We start from the raw sequence: 19,636 nt of genomic DNA, 5'->3' as shown, positions 1-19,636 counted from the left end.
GTGGGCTTCTTAAGATTACAGTACTGTAAAAACTAAGTACGCATAACATCAGCATTTTCTGCAAAACCCATTAACTATAATGATAGAAAGGATAGGACACCAGAACACACTTAAAGACCCCAGGGATATGAAAAGTTATTGATTTAAATTGTACCAGCTGTTTTGCAAAGATTACATCCTACGGGTTCTGAATATACATGGCAAGGAGCATTTGCATGAAAGGTAAGAGCAACAATGTTAAGCCAATTCTGTTTGATGATTATACTTTCCATTCATGTGCTGCTCTGTAATTTAGTTCAATTTGCACTCCTGTGGTGTCTATAGCTGACATTACGGAATAAAATGTTTTACCTTAATATCACGATTTTAGTTACATTCAGCCCTGATCACTGCTGTCAAAAAAGGGAGTTCTTTCTTTGAGCACCCAAGAAATTCTTGCAGTTCTAGTCTTTTCTCCAGATACAGGCTGTCAGAGCTGGCTCCAGGTCCCAGCTCACAGAGGACCAACGCTAGCCGGCAGTAATGTACAAAAGTCTTTATTGAAGTACAGTTTCCATTTTCAAGCCGCAGCGCCCCAACTCTACGTCTAGGGGTTAGATCGGCGAAGCTCCATCTGAGTCTCCGCCCCCTGTACACCAGTTTAAGATTCTAGCCTTACTCCACCTCTTACGTCTCTCCTTTCTCCTCTGGGTCCTGCTACCCCCCGGGGTCCCTTCCTTCCTGGATTCTTCTGACGCTGACGTTGACCCCCCTGACTCCTCCCCCTCTTTTCGGCGGGCTTTGGGACCTGGCTCCCTATCCGGGCTGCCAACTGCGCCGCCCTCCTGTACATTTGAACTTGGCGCGCGCGCCCAGCCTTCAACCTTCCTCTCGACCGTTTCCTCGCTCCCCGATGGAGGCGTGGCCAATCCTGACTCATGTCCTCCCACTGGCAGTGCGCCGCCTGATCCCGATGCCTGGGACTCCTCCCCCCTACTGCACTCTGGTGTGGACGCTGGTCCTGATTTCCAACTGCTGCTCTCTGAGTCCCCTCTGGCCCCTTCTTCCTGGGGTGTCCCCCTCGGCACCCCCCTTGCTCTGACCATGGGAGCCCCTTTCTGTGAATCTTCCGATTCGCTGGAAAGACTCAGAGACCTCGGACCGCTGTCATCGCTAACATTTCCTTCGGACTCCTCCCCCTCGCTCTCTATTTCCTCCCTTTCCTGTGCCTCTGCTCCTGAACCCCTGACACAGGCCTTTATCAAACCTCAAAAACTCTGGAAACCAGTGTTGTCCAGGAAGGCTGGCTGGGGAATAATTGCTTGGTACAGCCAGTTCTGAGCAGTAGCATTGGTCAATATGTCCTATGAAACTGCTTATTTTCCAGTGGTTTTAGTTTTTCATGGTGACTGAGTTCATCTATTCCCCGGTGCTGAAAGCTGTGATGGCTGGCGTCTACTAGAACAGGTGAAACTGCTATGGGGTAATTGGGCAGGATGAATGAGAAGCCACAGGGGTGTGGCCAAGTTTTTCTGGTTCTCTCTTCACCTTCTTCCTTTTACAGTGAAGTGGTGAACATTTAAACACTGCAGTTTAAGTGCCTTACCTTGGTTAAAAGGGGTCCATGCCATCACAATTACTAGCATGGGTTCATCCCAAAGAAACTGTACCATACTCAGTAGTAAGCCCCAAGGAAATCCATGTGGCTTGCTTCCTGGTATGTATTTACAGGGTTGTATCATGAACTGATTAATTTTAAAGGTGTCACACAGGTCTATTTACACTGGGCTCTCCCACAGTTTATTCACTTCAGTATCATATTTATGGAATGTAGAATATGGTGGAGGAACATTAAGTGCACTAGGACCTGGGAGACCAGTGTTAAAATCAGTCATAAAGCTCAGTGTGTGACCTTGACCTCACAGGATTGTTGTGAGGATAACATGGGGAAAAGGAGACACATGAATGCCACCTTGAACTCATTGGAGGAAAGGTGGAGTGGATATAAACGTAATACTGATAAATAAGCAGTAATCAAAATAAACAGACACTCTCCAGTCTGCCCATTCCCAGTTTTGAATTGTGGGTCGGGCCATGGTTGGAATCATGAAAAAAGTCTAACCTTGAAATCAGAGAAAAAGAATCTGGGGCACAACCAGGATATACAGGCTTACAAACACTGGACTTTACATACAGGTCCTTGGCAAATCCAGTGATGCAGTCTAAGGGATTTAACTATTAGCACCACCAACTCCTCTTTGCATGTGGCTTTCAAGATACCAACTTTGAGCATGCTCAGACTGCCGCTCAGTTTTGTGGTGCACCCCTTCCTCGAATACATATTTTTAATAATAAACAAGCACAGAAATAAATCACTGTTGAAATGTACTCACAGTTGTGAGGCTGAAGAGATTATGATGAGGCTGTTGCCATTGGCCACTGTCCGCTTGCAACATCACAAACGTACATGGATGCTGAGCGGATATAAAGGTGGGTCTTTTCCTCTTCAGCAACAGAACACAGTGTGTGTGGCAGCTGTGGCATTCAGCATTGCCCAGTTTCCCCCCAGTTGGAGGAATTAGCAGATGGATGGAGGTCAATTTTCTGGCGGTGGGATGCTATGGAACACTTGGTTCACCTGGTGAGTGGGATCACAGCTTGAAGGCAGCTAATATTCATGGCTGGAAGCTGCTTAATGTTTAGTGTTGAACCTAGGAGAAGCTGGCAGATATTGGTGAGTGGAGTTTGCATTCGGAAGCCAGTGGGTGTCTTAAGGTTGAAGCAGACTGATGCTTGTGGGTGTAAGCTGGTTGAAATTCACCTTCAGAAGCTGGTCAACAGAAGCCAGTGAATATTTGTGGGTGGAAGCTGGGGTACGGATGTGAACGAATGAAGGGTGAAAGATATGTTTGTTGGTGATCTTCATAGATGTTGGCTGGTGTATGCTTGTGTGTGATTAGGAGGTTTTGAATGCAGTCAAGACCAACCGTGCAGTGATGTGATCTTGGGAGCAACCTGGTGCCTCTGCTTCAGGATCAATCATATGTGAGTTTTTATTCATGCATTTTATTTAAAATCATTTATAAATATAGCTTAATATTTTTTTTAAATCATCTACTTTGGTGCACAATATAAAAACAGTAAAAATATCATTAAAATAAAAAATGCAACACCAAACCAGTTAGACTTGGCTGGAGAACTGCAAACTGCTGTGTTTTCAGTTTGCACCTTGTTTCGGAAGGTGAAAATTAGGCAGTCAAATTTCTCCTCCACCCCCAATGAAGGTTCTAATAAACCTTTGAATATTTTAATATTTCTACCCTTCAGGAATAAATATTCCCATTTAGTACTAGCTTAAGGATCACCACTTGTTTAAATCCTAGAAGCGCCCCCCACTCCACTTTTTTTTTTTAATGTGTTAAAATTGAATGTGCCAATTTAGGAGTGTTAAGAAATACAAGCGATCAAGACAGAAATATGTGCTGTTGCAGTGAGTTCATCACGGTGAGGCCCACCTTGTCATCTGCACAAATAGTCCTTTAGAACGGTGAATGGATGGCTCATTATTGGGACAGCAATAAAACAGGCTGAACATTACAGCCTGTTCTGAATGAAGAACCAAATACGGAATAAAAATGATGGAATGTTTCATAATGGCTAAATTGGGAGTCATTATAAATCTGCTTTGATTACCAGGCATGTTTTTCTCCTGATGCGCAGTTAGATTCAACTCTAGGTCTCTAAAACATACATTATGTTAATGGCACACAAAAGACCCAGCCATTTTAGCTCCCAGTCAAACCCCCACCCCACCCCCCCACCCCGGTTCACAATTAATCCCGAAAAGAAAAATGACCTTTTTTAATTCATCCTAAGGAGATGCTTAAATGCATTCAAATTGCTTCGGTATATTTTAAAATATACTGAATGTGGAGAGCGGTGGGAATATTACGCACATTGTACTGCTGGAAAACAAACAACGTTGGCAAGTTAATGCATTTGAGATGACTTGTGATTCATTGTATTTTCATGGGCTGCTTCATGAAGTGGGATCTTACCCATGAATACACAATAAATGTATTATGGGACCGCCATGGAATTGGCACCATAGGGCTTTCTACATATTACTCAAAATGCAAATGAAAGAAATGCATATTTCATTTCCGTGGCATCCTTCTCTCTTTTCTAAATTATGGGACTTCCAAAGGGGGCATATTTGAGCAGATTAATGGTAGGAGGTTCTTAGCTGATGTACCATCAGCTGTGTACCATCCCTTCAGGTTCTTCCACCCACAGGGTTCAAAATGTATGCTTATGGGGAGAGAATCCCTTAAAGGAGCAAGATGAACTGGAGAAATAGGCAGGGGGGGAGTTAAAAAATTATCCCACCCCACTGCTACTCCATTCCAAATCACCCTTTCAGATTGTTTCTCTTAAAAAAGAACACAGTCTGCATAATGTGCATTTGTCCATAACATGTGATTATTTATTAAAAGCATTTTTACTACACTCTTTACAGTTCTCATTAAAAAAACAGTTGGGGTGATAACATTTTAGGTGTCTCCAGATGTTCTGGTCTACAGCTCCATCATTCTTGACCATTGGCTCCCCTGGCTGGATCTGATGGGGATTGCAGTCCCAAACATCTAGATGAGATCTGGTTGTGGAAGGCTGAGGTAACCTGGTGGAAAGCCTGTCAAGATGACAGGTATGGGAGGGCCATCAAATTATTATTATTAGCAGGGCTTTTTTCAGCTGAAACTTGCCATAACTCAGTTCTGGCACCTCTCAGGTGCAAGCCATTGCCATTATAAGAGAACAAGGGAGGCATTTTAGAAAAATAACACTGCTTATTAGTATTAGTGTTAGTTGTATTAGTATGATGTATGGAAGTGAGAGCTGGACCATAAAGAAGGCTGATTGCCGAAGAATTGATGCTTTTGAATTATGGTCTGGAGGAGACTCTTGAGAGTCCCATGGACTGCAAGAAGATCAAACCTATCCATTCTTAAGGAAATCAGCCCTGAGTGCTCACTGGAAGGACAGATCGTGAAGCTGAGGCTCCAATACTTTGGCCACCTCATGAGAAGAGAAGACTCCCAGGAAAAGACCCGGATGTTGGGAAAGATGGAGGGCACAAGGAGAAGGGGACGACAGAGGATGAGATGGTTGGACAGTGTTCTCAAAGCTACCAGCATGAGTTTGACGAAACTGCGGGAGACAGTGGAAGACAGGAGTGCCTGGCGTGCTCTGGTCCATGGGGTCACAAAGAGTCGGACACGACTAAACAACAGCAGCAGCAACAACAACAATATTTATATCCTGTCTTTTCCCCAGACTGGGAATCAAAGCCAAGTGTTCTCTCAGCAGAAGCAATGGAACAGTCCTGCCTCTCCGACTTCCATCAGCATCAGCCAAGCTGGCCAACGGCCAGGGATGCTGGGAGTTGTAGTCCAGCAGCATCTGGAGAGCATCGTGTTGCCTATCCCTTACCTATGACCTGGCCCTTATTTTGTTCTTTCTAGTTCTAGTACATGGAATGCTGACAAAAACAAATATATTATATGTGTGTAATATAGTATTTGCCATCCTGAGCTCCTTCGGGAGCAAGGACAGGATATTTAGTAAATAAATAGTATTTAAGTATGTAACTATTAATGCTGATTCATTAGTTAGATAAGCAGTTTGCCTATCTGTTGGATTTGGCATTCATAGTGAGCAAATAATTTATCTGCTTTATCTAACCTACCTTAATGAACACAAAATGAGTATCTTACAGTCTCAGGAAATTATGAATCATGATAGTATCCATTATCAATCATTTACATAAAGTCCTTTGTGAAAATGCTGAATCAATCCTCTAAACAAACATACTACTTTAATAACTTCTTCCTTGCTTTCATCTTGGCAAAGTTATCAATTAAATTATCAAAAGAGATATTCCTAGCAAGCTTCCTTTCCACTGAGTGGATAATAAGGGGCTTAAGCATTTTTTTACCTTCTGGTAGAGCTTGGGCCTTCCTTTACCAGTTAGAAATTATTAGCTGATGTAACCAAGCACTCTTAGGGTAATGCAGAAAAAGATTTTCTATGTCTATGACCTAAACTGATTGTTTAAAGAATCAGTGCGCAATTTTTGCCATGGTTGTCACAGCCCTGAGACTTTACCTTATGTAAGAAACCATCCCATTTTACATGTGCAGAATTGGCATGTCTCCTTACTTTAAAAAAAATCAGTTAATCTTCTGTGTCTCTGTGTATTTCTTCCACATAAAAAGGGTCCAAGTATGATTTTTCAGACAAGATAGACTCCATACCTCTTATTTAGGAATAAGTGGTAGCACATGATATAATTTGAATTCACATATGGTTTACAACAACACATTAATTGCCAAAAAAATTAAACACACAAAAACTTTTAAAAATGTGAGGAACACTAGCTTCTAATTGCTCAAAGTTTGTGTCCCCCCAAAAAATCAATTTAACTTTTCAGTATCCAAAACACATTTTCCTCTAAATTGAAAGAACAAAGTATTCCAACCAATAGACAAAAATGATTGTTTCATTTGTATTGCATGGCTCGGACCTGAAAACATGAAGAAATAATATTGGCTTGTATACTGAGTATATCGCACCAGTGAATAATCATGATCAGCCTCTCTTGTGTATGAGATTACAAAAAAAATCTTTCAGGTTTGAGGAAGCTGGGGAGTTACTAAGTGAGGTATCCAGACAGGCTTAGATCCCAAAATGTTACTCAAAAAAAGCAAAGCAATAAAAAAACATGTCACCAAGCCTCACTGCACAGTGCTGATATTATTCTAAAATAGTGTTGTGAGTCTGCATGAATTTGAATTTTAAAGAATCCTCAGGAAAATTTGTCAATGTTATAATGCACATTTCTCCTAATAAATGTAGCTTTGTATGGAGTTTTGAGAAATATACACATTTTACAATCCTTTCCCCCCTAATATAATGCATTTATGTATGTATTTATGTATTTTCACTATATGAATACTTCTCCTAATATACACATTACTTGGCTGAGAAACCGCACTACAAAAATGGGAAAAATGCAAATGTCAAACGATGCCTTTCTGTTTGTTTTAGAAAGTGCAGATTAGGTAAACCTGCCTTTAACTGCAAACTGAATCACATCCCCTCCCCCCACCCCTAGTTTCAGAAAAGAAAAAACAATTTCCCCCCTTTCTTTCTCACCCTTTTGAAATCTTCCCCCACTTAAAAAATATAGGGCTGTCAACTCTGTACCTGAATGATGCTTTGCTATATGGTGGGGATGTTTCTGGAGAATGGAAATGGAACAGGAGTGCTCTCTTTCCCTCCTCCTGAAACATTCCCATACATTTTTGTGAGGAGGAGAAATTTTAACAAGAGATAACTAGTGTGCTCCATGAGGCTTTTTCATATTCCTTACTGAATGAACCAAACTGGTTGCTCCTGAATACGAAAACATATTGGGTGAGTGCATTTGCTCTCAATGGACCTTTGAAGTCTCCTCTGCTAAGCTAGATGTATCAGTGGCCAGACTCAGTATTAGGCATGTTCCTTTGTTGCTGCAAAGTTGCAACAGCTAGGGATGGATTTTCCTTTGAGAAAGTTTGGTGATTTGGGGGAAAGCCAAATCACAAAGGCAGGCTCCTTTTGTGCCCAATCTCTATGAACCCTTCTCTGCACTGGACTCACAGTCAGAACAAGTGGACTCCAGAGGGACAACAACGCTTAGTTAATGTGGCACAAGAGACCAAACCATAGCCAGAAATATCCAGCTGCCTGCAGCAGTGTGCCACTTAGGCATTTGTCACATAACACTGCCAAGCATACCGGAAGGAACATGAGAAACTCAGGGCAATGATATGCTGTGTAACCATAAACAAGGAGTCAGGGGTGGAAAGAGAAGAGCAGAGATGCTTGTGAGGTCAGGAGGATGCAGTCAGTAGAAGCAGCCTCTTGATGAAGAGCAATGATTAATAGTGAGAAATTGCTGCTACCAAACTCCGGTTTCTTCCTGTTGCTGCTTGGAAGAACATAGCTGAGCATAGTGTATGGGAGCTGACAGCCCAGGGAGCCTAGTAGGCCAGGGAGAGAGAGCTCACTGCCACTGAGATAGCCATCTACTCCCTAGAGTGTCTGCTTCCTGTGTGTGCATGCAGTGTGCATGTGCACTTTTACCTGAGATGCATCAGTAAAGGCTGCTTTCCTCCATATAATGTTGTTTCGTTTATTTTACAATCAGAGGGTGGTTTTATTATTTAAGATGTGCCTTTTCGGTGCTAGCTGCTCTCGCCTACGGTCTGCTGAGACTCCACACTCCTACATAAACCTCCCTCAGGATTTCCCCCCAAAGCGTAGCAAGCCTCTTAAAGAGATATCACCAGGCAGCAGGTTGATACAAAAGCGGCAAATACCAAAGGGCATTGCTCCCTCAGGAGGCTCTGATGGGGAGGGCATTTCCCCTCTCTGACTACAAACTGAGAAGGCCATGTTGAGAGCATAGGACTATAGACACATAGTAATTCTGTCTAGTTGGCTGGGGAGTTGGATGATGGTGGTGGTAAAAGTCATTATAGGTCCTGGAGAAAAGGGTAGCTGGGAAGGGCACCACAGACACTGCCTCACTAACTGCTACTGCCTTTAGCTTGATCCAGTAGAGCTCTTTTTATGTTTTTAGCCAACAAGTCTCAAGCAAGACTGTGAATAGGCAATGTGCTAGATGCAGGGAGAGGGGACTGATTCTGTTGGCTCTATTGAGATCATTCTCCCAGTTGAGGAGTTGCACAGAGGACAGTCCTGGGTGGAATCTACACACATATTAAAAAATGCTGTGAAAACGCTTTTTAAAAAAAAACGTTTTGAAAAATACACTGAATTTTGCATAGCTCACTGTCACCATCAAGTGTCACATTTTACAACACATTTAAAATGTTTCATTTGCTGCTGTGTAGATGAGTCCCTGGTTACATAACCCCACCCCACTGCAGCATCCATACCTATATCACCACCAGCAGAATGTAGAGACAAGAACTTCCTCTCCTTTCTCCTCTTCCTCAGCTTGTGTAGATCAGGGATGGGGGAACTGTGTCCCCCTCATGTTGTTGGATTCCAAATCCCATTAGCCCCAGACAGCATAGTCAGTCAGTATGGGATGATGGGAGTTGTAGTTCAGCAACAACTGGAAGGTTACAGGTTCTCTAACATTGGTCTACGTAAGCTGTGGAGCTTTTCTTTTCTATAGAAATGGCATATTGTGGAGAGGACTGAGGAGTTCTTTCTTTTCTTTCTTTCTTTCTTTTGCAAGAGAGCATATGAGAGGGAAGAAAGCGAATAGAAAAGCAGGTGAAACTCTGCAGTGTACCTACAGTGTACCAATTACTGGTATGTTAGGCATAAGAGGCAGTTGATAATGCCTGGGGGTTGCTGATAATGCCTGAGGTGAGCAAGCCTCCTGTTGTTTGTTAACATAGCAGAAATCAGCAAGCGATGCCTTTCAGGTAACACAGCTAAATAATATCACCTGCCTCAGACAGCAGTTAAAAGGAGAGTTAGAGGAGTTAGTTCAAAAGCTAGCAACCTTAGAATCATGCCTGGGGGCAAATAGGAGGAGATCACTCAAGGCCCTGGAAGACATGCCGCTCTGAAGCTATTTCCTGAATTAAGAGACAGAGGAGAGTACAGGAAGGGGACTAAGTGTGCAGCATGTCTCTTCCTTCCACCTCCACTTCTGAATAAATGCTGAGAATTCTGAGCAGCCCATGACAAGGTTTCCAAATAGATCGTCTGGCAGCACTGGCATAAAACCAGGTGCTTGTGCTCAGCAGATGACAGCCTCCTGCATTCATTTGGATTTTAGAAGAACAACCACAACGAGAAAATCATGAGAAAATGGTGGGGTGGGGCAGGCTGGTAGTCATGTGCTCTACTCTACACACCTGTCTGGCCCAAATATAAAGAAAGAACATGGGTCTGGAGCTGCAGACACTAGGACAGCAGGGTGAATTGGTACACAGGTCTAGTCAAAGTCTTCTCCACTAAGGTGAGATGTGTTTTTTCCCCTGTTTAAATTATAGTAATTATTTCTACTTTTGTATCTCTATAAAAAGCACCACATGCAGATTTTGTTGTTTGGAGATCTGGGTAGAAGCTTCCTGCTGTTCTGTGAGGGAATGACTATAGCCCTTGTGGTGAGAGAAGGCATGGTCATCTAACCAAAAGAGGGCTGTTCACAGTGCAGTGCAGGAAGGTTAAATACTCACTACTCGTCTTCCCACCTCGTGTTATAATGTTTCATGAAAATGCCCTTGGAGTCTAGTGATGTTCCATGCAAAGGCAAGGAATGTTGTCCCATTGCTTCTACAGTGAAGCTCTGTCATCAAATCTGATTGGTTATATAGCACCATGATGTCATCTTGCTCGGTATGTGATCCCTGATTTGTTGAGATAACATTATGTGGGAAGAGAGAAAGGGTGGGAGAGAAGCAGCAGAAACAAGGAACAGAATAGTTGTAGAGACGGCCATGAAAAATAGATCTGAGCAGGGGTGGAACACCTTCAGATTCCCTGAAAGCTCCCTGTTCACTCTTTATAATCTTAAGGACAAAAATAGAGTGAAGACTTGGTTGCTGCTTTTAAGTGACACTGGCTATGTGCCCCGCCTTGCTCCTGTCGCCCCCAATTTTAAGTTATTGAAACCAAGTATGAAAGTACATTAGGTGGAAACAAAAATAAGATAAACCATAAGAAACAGTAATCCAAACACATCCTTCTATTCTATGTCATCATATGGAGAACCATTAGAGTGGCAGAATTTTTACCATCCTTAATTATATAACTAAGAGCATAGGGTTACCAATTTTGCCAAATGAACTCCTATTTAGATGGAATCCAGATCTGGAATGGTTGTCTAGTCACGTGTAAAACAACTGCCATGAAGTTCTCTGGCTCCGCTTGATCTCTTCAGGTTTTCAAGCGGTGAGTCAATTTCTCTGAAACGACATTAAACAGGGCTTTTGGTAACTGCGTGCCTTTAACATGCAGAAATTAAACAGGTACAGGTTTTCCTGGCATTGAAGAGGCAGGAATGGAGAAAGAATTTGTCTGCCACTGGCACAGATCCTTGACTGCGAAACAAAATGCATTCGACTGTGGTTCGTTTGTGAAGACACTTTTGTGTACGTAGATATGCTGCTAGGTTTTGTTTTTAAGAAAGCAAAAGTAAGTTTGCACCCAGATTAGGGATGGAAGGATCTATCACTTTCTGTCCTCAGTTTCCCATCTTTCCAATCTTAAATCCAGTTATCTACATGTCTGCAGCAATTTGTGGGGTTTTTTGTGTGTGTTTTTTAAGTAATGAAAATGCACCAGCATTCTGGTGCAAAATTCTCCGAATAAACACCTTTTGGGATGCAGTTTTGACAAATGTACACATTTTTGCAAGTGATTTCACCTAATATAATGCATTTGATTGCTTTTTTTCACCAATATATTCAGTTTTATACCTTTTCCCCTGATGCATTTCAGATAGATACAAATTCTGAAGGACGTTTCAGTCTGCATATTGTTTCAGAAAGTCCAAATATGATAGATTCACCTTCAAATGTGAACTGAATTGAATTCCCCACTCATCCCTAGCAGGTTTCCTCCTCCTTACCATTTCTTTAATGATATTCTCTTTCCCAAGCGCCTCCAAATTGCTCAGGCATATTTGCTTCCCCCCTGCATACACTATTGCATCCTAATTCAGACTCAAATGCATCAAAAACTTTAGAAACCCAGGCTGATTATCTGAGCTGTAGTTTGGCACAGATAACACCCCCCCCCCAAGGAATCAACATTCCCCACCCACCCCCAAAGGTATTTGTTTCCTTAAGGCATTATGTTTCTCCCCTTCCCACTGGGTCTGAAATCCACTTAGAATTCTCAAGTGTTGTTGACAATGCATCTATCCAAATTCCAGCTTTCAGCAGTTTCCCAGGCAACCGGCACTTTGGCACAAAGAAGTCTGTAAACAGCATATAAACCAAAACACCTCTTTGCAATTTCCCCCTCCCTCTTTCATGTGTGTGTTGGCGTGTATGCATGTGTGAAACTTGTGCAACTCTAGAAACGTAAGTAAGACTGCTGGTGCTGCTCATTTTGCAGTAATTCCTGAACAGGTGTGTGTGACATTTTCTGCACCTGGAGAAATTGAAACTACCACATGCACAGACAGTTTCAGCCCCAGAAATGAGAACAAGGATAGCTTTCTTCGGTGTGATCAGACTGTGATTATAGCACAGATGCTCAGGTTTTTGGCAGCATAGAATGTTTCCGATTCTGAGACCTTGATTGCTCTTAACTTCTTCCAAATCACACTGGAGTTAGATTCTTTCGTGTCACTCTGACCAGGCACATCTCAACTGACATGTCTGAGAATCTGTCCATTCAGGGACATCCCTATCCATTTTGCTTCCTGAAACAAAGACCAACCAGAACAGGCAGCTGATCCTCATTTTGGAACTGGTGACAGCACAGCAGGCTAGGACACACACAGTGCACACAGCCCTGTCCTCCAACTCCTTCTCATCACCAGCACATGCTGCCTCACTCTACCTAACGGCAGAGCCGGCCCTGTGTGTTTTGTGCATCACCATTGTGGTAGGCCATTTTTGTTTGAGAAAAATGTTTGGCTAAGGCTACAGTTCTGTAAATTTTGTAGAGATTAATGGGACTTGCTTCTGAGTAAGCATACATGGGCTTGCACTGTAAGTAACTTCATTTTATATCAAATAGAAGTCATCTATGCAGAACATTTTTTTAAAAAAAAGTCAGAAAAACAAATTAACACATTTATTTGGGTTTGTAAGCCTTTAATCACATCCAGGCTGTATACCAATAGTTTAACTCTATACATGTCTACTCAGAAGTAAGCCCCATTGAGTTCAATGAAGCAGACTCCAAGAAAAGTTTCCTAATTGATTCTTATTGACCAGACTGGTCCATCTAGCTCAGGATTGTCTATGTCCTGACTGGTAGTAGCTCTCCAGGATTTCTGATGGTGTGTTTTTTTTGTTTTGCAGCTCTACATGCAAAGCATAGATACTCTTCTACTACAACCCTTCCCCAAAGGCTGCCCATAGGGTGGTGGCCAGATGCAAAGCAGTTTTTATGGCTTTTATGTCCATATACATTTCCGTTCTTCATTTTAAAACATGTCATTTTTCTGGCGTGGTTTCATCACCACGTTTTGTACTAAATCTTCCACAGCAAAAATATGGCAGACCAAAGGACTTTGTTTATTAGATGTAGCTTGGCACCTGCAAGATGCCTGCTAATATATTTCGTTATGTCTAAAGGAACAATATGTGAAATGGCTTCAGACCTCTGCCTCTCACACACAGTGGCCTTTGGTGCTGAAGCAGATTGCTGCTGCCACTGATTTCACTGGAGCAACTTCTGTGACTGGTCTCTGAGCATTCAATTTCTGTTAGGGTCACAGGTGCAATGTTGAAGGTACACCCCTCCTTTTAATACTGTCTTGGGCACACCTTCTAACTAAAATCAGGCACATTTTGTGGCATATATTAAATGAATCAATCATAGTCTTAATTTTGTTCTAATCTGGTAATTCCCAAAGTGCATCCAAGTAGAAAGCCTCTGACCTTCCCAGGCTGAGAGCAATTTTGGTGCATCTCTGCATCCAATGTGATTGGATCATTTATTCACTCTCGACACAAAAACTGCTTGCCTCGGGAGGAAGATGCCACCGTGCTCCTGTCTGAGTCACTGTTCTGGGCTGGATTCCATCCAGTCAAGGGCAATGACTCATACAGAAATGTAGGTGGGTGGGATTACTCTGAGAACAAGCAACACCAGCCATGCCACCAGGGCAGGACTTTGGAGCAGAACTACAGGGTGCCACTCAGGAGAGTAAGTGAAGTAATTCACATTGCCACCAAAACAAGGGTCCCCCATGAGATGCAGGAACTCCCGGCTCTAAAATTGCACGAGGCACGGAGTCAATTCTTACTCTTTCACGCTAAAAACAAGCCGTATCGGCTGTAAGCATGAAACGTGGCTTCATCTGGTGTTCAGAAAAGCAGCGTCCTGCAACTTTCAGAAGTCTGAGAAATACTGTTCTAATCCTTCATCCGTTTATACACACACACACAAGACTAGAACCTTTGCCTCTGTAAAACAATGATTAGTTTATAGTTCATCTGAAGCGGCAGAATCATTATCTTTTTTCCTGGTTGTATATATTTGGCTTTCTCAAATGTCACAGAATTGTTTGCCTCCCCCCCCCCCCAAAAAAATATCGATTGATAATGTTTAACCATGTCAGCCATTTTTATTTGTGAATGACAATAGGGCTCCCACCTGAATGGTTGTAGGAGTTCAGCCTTGGGAGTTTTCACCTACTAATAACATCAAGAGAATGTCATAAGTCTCTTCATTCGCAGAAAAGGAAAACGGCTTAATGTGGTATTTGTGCACCTGCAATAAGCCTCTGCTCTCTTATTGTGGTGGTGTTGGTGGTTGTTGTTGTTGTAATGAGACTGGCAAATCTCTTGGGAAATCACCCTTGCTCTCACCCACCTGAAAAATAAGTCTCCCATGCCACCTTGTGGTAGCGTTTGAGAAATGCTGCCTTGGATTGCTTTTATTATAAGCTTGCCAATATTGGTAGTTCTGACTGATTTGTTTTTCCACTGCCTCCTGAAATACTTGTTCAGCAATAGGCCTTATGGCACAAGAGCAGAGTCCAGCTCTTCAGATAATTTACGACTCAGTTCTAGCTGCACTTACTTGATTTGGAGGTGAGCGCTATTGAGACCAGCAGGATTTGCTTCTCAAGTACGTGAGCCTAGGAAAGAGAAAGACATGAAGAAAGGGTATTGTGGGAGAAAGACCGTGCAAATTTGGCACTGACTACAGAGTGTTCTCACTGTGGGAGAGTTTGTCTGTACAGTGAACATAAACAGAACCCTGTCAGACAAGATCAGGGACCCACCTTGTTGTTGTTTAGTCGTGTCCGACTCTTCGTGATCCCATGGGCCAGAGCCAACACAATTTTCCTGCCTGCCTGCTTCTATATCTTACAGTTCTCTCTCTCCCCCCCTGCAATATCTATCGATCTGCCTTAACTGAACCTCCGTGAAATCTCCATGCATTAGAACTGGCAAGCTAAAGTTTAATGTGAATACTTGGTTCAGCTGGACTTGTCAGAGAATTTCCCCCGTATATCACTGCTTAGTAATAAGGAATTCAGAGTGCATGAAACACCATTTCAGATATGTTACACAGGTGCTACTACGTAGCCCAGTTGGTTAGCGTGTGATGCTGATAGTATCAAGGTTTCAGGTTTGATCCCCATATGGGACACTTGCATATTCCTGTACTGCAGGGGGTTGGACTAGATGATCCCCAGGGTCCCTTCCAACTCTACAGTTCTGTGACTCGAACCCTCCTGGCTACTTTGAATGATATGTCATTTCCATCCCTTTCTCTTCTCGTATGTATCCGTCCAGCATCTTCCTTCTAGTGTATCTTATCCAGGCAGATCACATACCATGTTCTTCTCATTGCAACAAGCAGTGTAGCTTTTGGTCATGCTAACATTGCTGAATCCAGCTTGTGCTGCTAAAATGTGTTTCCAAACACTAGTTTATCTTCTTTGGTTATCTTTTTTCCAGTTATTTTTCCGGGGGGGGGGGGGGCGGAATCAGAACCCTTCAACAATTCCTCTCTCTCTCATTCTCTTCAAAATCCTGTTACCTTTTTTTTTTTTTTTTAACAACCGCCAAGTAAATTGCTAGAAAGGGCCATTTAGGACTTCTTTATAATTACATTGTGGAGTCCCATTAACTGTGCCTTGCATATGTTAAGACCAACTGAATGCACAGCACAGCTGCTCTTACTATCACAACTGTCTACATCAGACATCTTGAGCTTTAACAGACCCAGGGCCCACTGTTCATCCCAACATGCAACAAGGAAAATACCCAGTATTTTCTGCGTACGTCCATTTTTCTCTTTTTCACTCGAGGATGGGGCCGGGTCACCAGATACAAAGGCCCCAAGGCCCCTTGACCAGCTGTGTAACAGAGGCAGTTATCACAAGGTGCTGCTTGTCAGATGCCCCCCCCAAAGGTGTACCCTCTGAAATCACCTCAGCTTCAACAGCTAGCTGAGGCACAAGAGTGTTTGTTCGCCTGGTACTGCTCTCTCCCTCCTTCTGTTTTAAAGAGAAGCTCCACTAGGTTCTCCTTGATCGGATTTGCACATCTACAGCTTTCTATTCCGAGTTTCCCTTCTCCCTTCTGTCTCCCTTTTAACACGGTGGCACTTGGTAGATTCACTGCTTAAGTCAATTGACAAGAGTAACAGTCCTTCAAGAGGCCTGGCAGAGCTGAAATATGTGGCCCTGCCAACCTCCCCATGGCTTTGGACCAGAAGATGTATATGTATAGTCTCAGGGATAAATGCTGAAATTGATGGAGCAGCTGCAGCAGTAAATAACAACAGTAAATAACTGGATATATTGACTGGATAGATTTATACCAGGCTTCCTCAACTTTGGCCCTCCAGATGTTTTGAGACTACAATTCCCATCATCCCTGAGCACTGGTCCTGCTAGCTAGGGATCTTGGGAGTTGTAGGCCAAAAACATCGGGAAGCCTGATTTATACTAAATTGCCCCAATTCCACTTGGACTCATACGTGTGTGTGTGTGTGTGTGTGTGTGTGTGTGTGAGAGAGAGAGAGAGAGAGAGAGAGAGAGAGAGAGAGATCATAGCTGGGATGAGATTTAAATTTTATTCACATTTTTGTACACCACCATGGAATCTTTTGCTGAAGGGCAGTTAAGAATATAAAAACAAAACAAAATGTGCAAATGGGCATTTTGAGCATGATTCTGATCTAGCTCAATCCAGTGGTTTCCAGCTGTTGAGCATGGATGCTAGACTCAAAAGTCCTTTGCATCACATAGTTTATAAACTCTGCCACATGCAGAGTTTCAGGCAGGAAACACATCTGACTCTACCTGGAAATGCCAGGAATTTAGATCAATGTTTTTTTAGTTATGGACAAAAAAAGATACATGATATTAAGCTTTGTATTTCTCTTTATAAATCCTAATATAATTTAAGAAAAGAAAAAAAGAAAAGCCAGGGACTGAATCCATGTGTAAAGGATATGCTCTAGCACTGAGCAATAGTCCCTTACACCAATATTTGTGATATTTAGAATGGAATATTGCGTACTATAGCAACCATAGAGAGGGGATGTCTCTGGCACAGAGCCACGAAGCAAGACCTCACTTCTAAGAATGGGGGTAGAATGCATGGCAATTATTAGTCCCAGAACCTCTTGTTTTAGAAGCAGAGAATTCAGATCAGACAGGGCCAACAGGAAAAGACCGTTCAAACACTCAGCTAGAGAGGGGTTTGTGTGTGTATGTTTAAAAAGGTTTTTGTTCTGCAATATTATCCATCAGTTGCACAAGTAGCAGTGGATAATAAATGATATGAGGCTGATGAGCAAGAGGGCACAGAAAGGACAGAGTTGAGGAGGGGATAAGAGGAGGAAACGGGCTGTCAGGATCCTGCTACAGTTTGTGCAGTGGATGTTGCAAATCCAGACATCTTATCAGGCCCTGTCATGAGAACCAGACTGTTATTAGGGGTAACACTTCTCTGACGGAACAGTAAATCCCAGCATTAGCATGTTGCACCACGGAAAGACGCAAACCATTATGAATGATGCAACTGGCAGTAACGAAGGCAGGGGTCCAATGTTACATGCCCACACAAACGCACTTAAAAAGGGGAGGGAGTAGCCATAGCTCAGTGCATGCAAAAGGCACCGAGTTCAGAACTCATCACATCCAACTCAAAGGATGAGGGGTACATAAAATGAAATAGCTTTTTCCCCAAGCTCCTTGAAAACTGCTGCCAGTCAGAACCAAGATAAAGTCTCATGCTAGATGGACCAATAGATCCCTGTATTCTTAACAATAATACTTGTACCTTATCTGATTAATTATTACAATGACACATAAGGAAAGTAAGGCAAGAGTTGAATGCAGGCTTTCCAGAGGAAAGCTCCTGCAAGCCCCCTTTCCCCAGTTACACAGAGCCATTCATTCCACAGGTAGACCAACAGCTGTGACCTTTGCACCAGTTCTCTATTGAGGAGTTGGGGGGGGGGCTTTTTGAAAGAAATGCAAAAGATAGATTTAAATAAGTCAGAAGGCCTGAAAGACCAAGTTGCTGGTGCCTGCTCCAGGAGGGCTGTTCAGAGGAATAGGTGTGTTGGCCTAACTACAGTGGTACCTCAGGTTAAGTACTTAATTCGTTCCGGAGGTCCGTACTTAACCTGAAACTGTTCTTAACCTGAAGCACCACTTTAGCTAATGGGGCCTCCTGCTGCCGCTGTGCCACCAGAGCACGATTTCTGTTCTCATCCTGAAGCAAAGTTCTTAGCCTGAAGCACTATTTCTGGGTTAGCGGAGTCTGTAACCTGAAGCGTATGTAACCTGAAGCGTATGTAACCTGAGGTACCACTGTAAACATATTCGCTTTGCAAGATTATTCTGTCCTCTTATCAGCCAGCCCAGTGCAGGAAAAAAAGGACAAGCTTCCCAGTTACCGTATTTTTCGCTCTATAAGACGCACCAGACCACAAGACGCACCTAGTTTTTGCAGGAGGAAAACAAGAAAAAAAATATTCTGAATCTCAGAAGCCAGAACAGCAAGAGGGATCGCTGCGCAGTGAAAGCAGCAATCCTTCTTGCTATTCTGGCTTCTGGGATAGCTGTGCAGCCTGCGTTCGCTCCATAAGACGCACACACATTTCCCCTTACTTTTTAGGAGGGAAAAAGTGAGTCTTATAGAGCAAAAAATACGGTAATAACCCAGTTCCGAGGGTCCCGTTTCTCCTGCAAATGTTTCTTAAGCTGAGGAATCATCTCTGTTGCTTATCTCCCTGCTTTAGTATAAGCTGCCTGAAATCCATGGTCTCACTTTGCTTTCTCTTGCTTCTACTGATACACATTTATTTCTTCAGACTGCAGCCTCAGCCATTTTCCCAGACCAGAACAAATGTGTTTGTGTATGTGCACACCCATGTCTTGCTAATGTCTTGCAATTGCAGAGAAATCTCAGCAAGCAGCCTGTGAGCCCCTCCAGCCTCTCCTCATTATGCGAGTGGGAGAGGAGTGGCAAACACTTGGGGGGAAGGGCAGACAGAGAGAGGGGGGGCACAGTCAGAAAAAAGGTGGCATAGGGAATTTGCCAAGTACTTCTGACAGTGTAAGGATTTTCATTTGCACAAAGGAGCTGCTCTTTCCTCTATACTTCCTGTGCACCCCCACGCCCTCCCGAAGTTTGTTCCAGATGGTTGGGTGAACTTCCAGAACAGATTTTGAGGGGAAGAGGACAGGGAGGGAAAGTTCCGTTGTGCAGCCTTGAGCTAATGGAACTACTTTGCCTATAGATGCAAAGACTGCAATGTGTGGAAGCCTGGTTTCCTGTGTATTATATCTGTAGGAAGCCTTGTAGTATGGTCATCTTGCACAGGTGGCTTGGCTAGCATATGGGTCTTGAGGCACCGCCTCACTTTTCTGCACTCTTCTCCCTTGGAATGGAGTCCCAGGCTG

The sequence above is a fragment of the Podarcis pityusensis genome (genome assembly GCF_964106645.2).
Source record: "Podarcis pityusensis genome assembly, chromosome: 3".
Taxonomy (NCBI): domain Eukaryota; kingdom Metazoa; phylum Chordata; class Lepidosauria; order Squamata; family Lacertidae; genus Podarcis; species Podarcis pityusensis.
This window is presented reverse-complemented; position numbering follows the sequence as displayed.